Source organism: Prinia subflava, chromosome 14, assembly GCF_021018805.1.
Source record: "Prinia subflava isolate CZ2003 ecotype Zambia chromosome 14, Cam_Psub_1.2, whole genome shotgun sequence".
Taxonomy (NCBI): Eukaryota; Metazoa; Chordata; class Aves; order Passeriformes; family Cisticolidae; genus Prinia; species Prinia subflava.
In genome coordinates, this window is record NC_086260.1 from 21,060,009 (window position 1) to 21,066,663 (window position 6,655).

Here is a 6,655-nt window from a genome sequence, read left to right on the forward strand (position 1 = left end):
TATGTGAACAGAATGTGGGGGAGGCTGCTTGTGTGTGTGAGAGAAACACAGAGAATGTGAGAAAATAGCCCAAACACACATTCTGTTCCCTTATGAACATACACACTTGTATGGGCACAGTGAGTCTAGTTCACACACACATCTCATACACATATGTACACATACACACATATCTACAGAGAGCGTGTGAGAGGTTCACAGGCAGTTCTCTCTTGCTATATATTCATACATTGACATATATAGAAATGGGGGATGAGAGAGTGAGCGTGCTGTTCAGACATTTTCACTCTGCAAGTGTAGACATGTATGCAGTATATATTGATGTGAGGATAAGCTCTCACACTCTTCCCCTGACCTCTCTGTATGCACACAAATACATGCACACTATTGTCTCTCACTATATACATCCATATATGCATACACAGACACAGAGTGAAAGAGTTCACATACACACTCTTGTTGTCTATACATCCATGTATATACATACTTGAGGAAAAGAGCAAGATCTATTGTCTCTCACACACATTTTCTATCACTTTCTCCCTCACTGCCCTATATAACTGTATAATCTCTGTATAATTCTTTCTCTGTATGTGATAACATTATAGAGAGCAAGTGAAAGTTTTTCTCAAACACACAGTACTGACTCTCTATAGATGCATGTATGTACATGTGTACAGTGTTCACTTATTATTATCTATATATGAATTTATACAAATATAATTGGAGCATTGCTTATATTGTTCTCTGTTCATATAGATGCATATATACCTATATACTGAGGTGTTTTCACATGACAGTCTTTTCTGTTCCTGTATAGATATGTATATATACATATATACGTAAATACTCTTATATACACAGTTGTTCACACATAATTCTAACAGAACATAGAGAATTAGGGGAGAGCTGTTCACACACACAGTTCTCTTGCTATATATGCATGTGTAAACAGAGGGGGAAGAGAGCTGTTCACACACACAATTTATTCACCACATGGGTACTACTTGCTCACTACATACATTTATTTAGGGACAAAGTTGTGACATACATATCTATACACGCTTCTATATGTAGAGAGAGCCTGTTCTCTCATATAATTCTCTACATATTTATATATACATGTATAATTAGGGAAATAGCTGTTTCACACACACAGTTCTCTCTTGTTATGTATAAATAAATGCACAGATACACAAAGATCTTCACACAGCAATAGTCTGTGTGAATAGTTCATGCTAACACACTAATTAGTCTCTGTTCACATATATCCTTTCTCATGCCATATTGATATATTTAGACATATATAAATAACAAAATGAGTGAGAGCAATTCATACACCCAAACACAGTTTCCATGACTCTCTCTTCACCCCCCATATATTCTCTCTGCGATGCATAAATATATGCATATCTATGTATATATATATGTTGATATAGTCTCTCTCCATATGAACACATGTGAGTAGATAGTAAGAACCGTTCTTGCACACAGTACTCTCTCTTGCCTTATATATGAGTATATAGATGCATATATATATATATGCAGATTGTTCATAGACAGTTTTCACTCTCTCTATATATTCGTAATTAAACCACATACTGTTTACACAGAAACACTATTTTCTCTGCTTCATACACGTGCTTATATATAGTTAGTGAGCTGTTTTCAAACATAATACACTTCTCTCCTTCTATACAAATACATATATGTATATGAACACACATATATATGCTGTATATAGAGAGAGTCTGTTTGCCTCTCACACACACTTCTCTCCAAACAGATATAGGGATGTACTTAAAAGAGCTGTTAACACAATTCCCTTCCTATACATGCACACAGACATTCATTTTTATATGCATGCATCTATACAGAGAGTTGTTCTTTCATACAATTACACAACTCTTTCTTGCTACTCAACGTGCACACACTCCATAAATGCATACACATGTATACATATATATGTATATATACATAGGTACCAGGGGGATGAAGTAGCAGATATGGTATATATAATATATATATAAAAAGTATATTTATATATTATACAGACTATTTATATATTTATAGATATGCATATATATGCACACTGAGCTGTTCAGAGAACTGTTTTCACATAAGACACTTTCTGATGTATATTCTCTCTGTATGTATATATATGTCCTCACCCACTAAGCGCTTTCTTTTTGGTAATAGATAAACCTATATACATGCATATATTTATATATATGTAAACTTCACACAGAGAATTCTCTTTATGTATGCATATGTACATGTAAAACTGGAGAAAGCACTGTTTGCACACTCATGTATATATATAGAGTAAGAATGTGAGCTGTTCACAAATGTGCATAATTCTCTCACTACATGTATATACATAGATCTGTGCTTACAAAGGGATGAGAGCTCTTTGCATACAAGTTCACATGAAATATGTATATTTTTATATATATACATGCATAGGTGTGTATGTGTCTACAGGGAGAGAGTTGTTCTCACACACACACTTTCCCCTTTCTATAAATTTATACACACATCTATGCATATATACTATATCTGGAGGGCAGAGCAAGTAACCTGTTCATTCACCTCTCCCTGCAAGTATATTTATACTCACCAAGTGTTCACACTAACACACAATATCTTTTGCTATATATCCACTATATATGAATAAATAATTCTGTATATTATTACATATATAATTAGAGATATTCACACACACACTGTATCCGTAAAAACACACAATGCCCTTTCTTTCCCTGCACGCACTTGTATGTGCAGTGAGATTGTGAGCTTCTCAGTCTTTCACTTCCTACATACACACACACACATAGGTGCAGGTATACAAATGTGCAGCACACATGCACTATTCACACACAGAGCATTCCCCCTATCTCCAGCCACACACACTTTATTTAAACATTTACTTATATATGTAACTAATTGTGTGCATGTCTATTTTCTACTGTTTTTCCCATCTTTTCCTTTTCCCCCCAAGAGGGAGAGAAAGACCTACACAGTGCATGGTAAAAAAATACTCCCATGACATCCTTCCCCCTGTAAAAATGCATGTGGTGGGTGTGGGGGTGTGCGTGAGGCTATGGTCTCTCTCTTCTGCCCCCACATATAAAATCTGGGATGCATATACTGTGTGTGTGTGTGTGCGCATGTATTGATCTGGACATATATTCTCTGTCTGCTTGCATGTGTATATGGAGAGCAAGCATATGTATACGGGAGCTAGTCATTCCCCCTCCCAACTCACACCTGAATGTTCCCATATCCACCTTCACATCAAATTTATTTAGAAATTTATTTATGTGTCTGTATTTTCTTTCATTTTCTTACTCTCTCTTCCTCCCCTCCTCTCTTTCTCAAAGAAATATAAAAATAGCTAAACTACACACACAGAGCTGCATGTAAATGACCCTTTTCTATAAAAACCAGACAGAAATAAAGAAATAACATACAACTATATAAAAATATTTAAATATATATGAAACAGACACAGAGGATTGTATAAGTATTAAGAAAAATCTGTGTATAGACAAAGAGAAAAAACCACACCCATAGAAATACAAGCACATATATAGAAAATAATTTAAAATGTGTCTGAATGTATGTGATCAATGCTGTCTCTCCATGTATGGGAGCAGTAATATACACAGACATACACATCTTTGTACATGTGTATATTCATGTAATAATTTAATTTTTCCTATATAAATATATAAATGAAGTATATATAGGTGTAGCCATATCTATGTGTGAGGTATTTTTTTCTCCTTCTCTGAGTATATGTATATGAAGAAAGAAACACTTTATGCTACCTGTGTGTACCTGGGTAAGGCTGCAACCACATGTGTGTCATAAAGAGAAACCTGTAACTGACTTGTGCTCTGTCTCTGAGCCTTGGGAGATTTGCCTGTGTAACGCAGCAATTCACATACGCACAACTTCGTGCCTGTGCTTCTTTGTGCTCTCCTGCTTCCCCTGCTGATTTGCTATCCAAAAGATGTGTCCTGGTAAATAAATCCATGCATACATTACTGCTGGTGTAAATGTGTTTGAGTATTTAAACAGCAAACACACCCATGTTTGCCTAAAAACTTTTGGTGTACCTATAGAAACCCATATTTCCCTCTGGACCCCCAGGCTGTGTGCTGGGTGGGGGTCCCTGCACACCTGGGGCTGGGGCACTGGAGCTAGCGTTGGTGGCAGCAGCCATTTAGGGCTCCAGGTGTGTGGGGATGGGGCTGACACCAAACCCACCGTAGTGGCTGCAGCTGCAGGTGCTGGGCTGCCAGGAGGGCTCCTGCTGGGGATCAGACCAGGCTGCACGACAGGACAGATTCAGCCCCAAAGCCGAGCCAGGTACCACTGCCAAGGAATGCAGGAGCTTTCCTGCCCTGGGCTTCGCAGCTTAGCATCTCCGTGCTACCCTCCACGTGCCACACTGGTGGTTGGCCTGGAACTCCTTTGACACTGCTCTCCCAGCACTGCCACTGCAGCACAGATAGAGTTGTGTGATTCCCCAGCTTTCATATTTGTACATTGCACAACACAGCTGCCTTCTAAGCAGTTCAGCCCTGGTGGGAGCAGCTGCTGCCATCAGGTCCCACATCTGCCTGCCCTGCCATGACCTCACTCAGCTTCACCCACTTCACCAATCCTGAGCTGGTTGTAGCTTTTCCTGTTACACTTCAGAACGGTGGACTGAGGAATGACCCCCTCTCCCCTCATCCCACCAGGCTTCTTTCTTTGGGCCTCTTCCTCCTGCCCCTGCCAGGACCTGGGCAAAGAGCAAAACCACCCCTGAGCCACCTCCATGAATCAGCTGAATGCCTCAGCCTATAGAGGTCTGGGTTTCCTCTGGGAATCACCCAGCAACAAGTCACCCTTGCACCTGTTTGTCATTGCACCAGCAACAGAGGTGATCACAAAAGTAAAAGCCATGAGATTCCAATGGTGCAGGGAGTGGTTTTAAGTGTGTGTGTTCCCTGCAGCAAGTCAGTCCAGCTGCCTCGATTCTCCAGACCACGGTGATGACAGTGATTCTTGCAGAACACCAGTTCCCATCTGTGAAACCACCACCCCTCTGAGTGTAAGAGCAGGGCACCAATTCCCATGCTGCTTGCCTCCTGCACTGGTTTTTGTACACTTGTGTGTATTCCCACCTGTAAAAACACTGATATGTAGGTGGCAAATGGAATGCTTCCCTTTAGCATCCGTAAGATCCTGTCTTACCTCATCTGGAGCACTCTCCCTCTGCCTTGGGTTATTGCCAGTTTATCTGACTGGAAAGACATTAAACACAGGGTCACTTGAGGGCTCAGCCACAGCCCTTGCAGCCTCAGCTCCACCACTCAAGACCAAAGCAGGCAGCGGGCTGCAAAGTTCAGACCATCCCATTTCCTCAAAAACTTCAGGGTTACTGTTCCTCCATCCTCCAGCTTGGCTTTCTCCACACTCCAGCTGTGTCCACAGAAAACAAATACAGAGCAACACTTAAATGGAGATGAACAGAAGTCATTGGAGATAGTCTTGGAACAAGTCTTTCAAAAAGGATGCAGACAGAAAAGAGGTCCCACCAGGACACATTGCTAGTGCAGTTATTTGAGATTGATGTGGACAGCAAAAGCCTGGTCAAGTGAGAAAAATGTGATAGGACAGCACCATAAAATGGGATATGGAGCGCAAAAACTGTTAGAAAGCTCTTGAAATAACTGCCCTCAATTTCACTAAATTCTGTTTTCCATCTTCCTCTGGGTACAGTTGTCAGCTCAGCCTTGGTGAGTGCAAGCAGAGGGTCATACCCAGCATGTAGAAATTAAAGGCTTAACTTTGACTAGTCTGGACCATGGAAAGGCCCTCAATTCACTCCAAGGAACCCCAGGCCAGCCTTGCTGGTGAGCAGGAAGGGCTGAGCCTGCTCTGCTCACACAACCCCTTCCAAGGGGAGGGCAGCAAGAGCTTTAACAGCCTATCCCAAAACACAAAGGCTGTCCAGGACCTACACCCAGAACAGGGCTGAAGGACTGTGCCCACTGAGGGATCCGATCCAGTGTAATTCCTGCCCCTGCAAGCAGCTTCCAGAGAAGCAGAGGGGTAATTCTCTAGCAATGACCTAGCCAAGCAGGCAGGGCTCACTCCACTCTCAAAAGCCAAGCTGGAAGGCACAAACTTATAGTTAAGAAGATGCACAAATGTCCTTGTTAGCAGGCACTGGCTTGCTGGAGTGGTGACTAAACAGAGGAAAGAAAGCATGTTGAAGGAGGAAAGAGTCAGAAACAGGAGTAAACAAGAAGGTTTGTTCTTGTTAAGTTTATTTGCATCATGTTTTTTTCTTTACATAAGAGCTCAGCCTACGCTCTAGAATGTAGACCTCTGGAAAATGGGTAGAAGGGCTTCATTTAAGCAAGCTACAAACGCAAGAACAAATACCAGGAAGAAAGAAAGAGAGGAAAGGGACTAGATCACCAAGTGTTTCCATACCAAACACCCAGATTAGCAGTCAGTAAGAAGAAAGAGAAGATTCATAGTCCAGGTCATTCATCAAGAAATAGCTACCACACCCCAAGTGGGAGAACATCTTCCACAGCACAAAGAGCCACAGGGACACTTCAGCTCTGGCTCCTCATGCTTGCTCCAG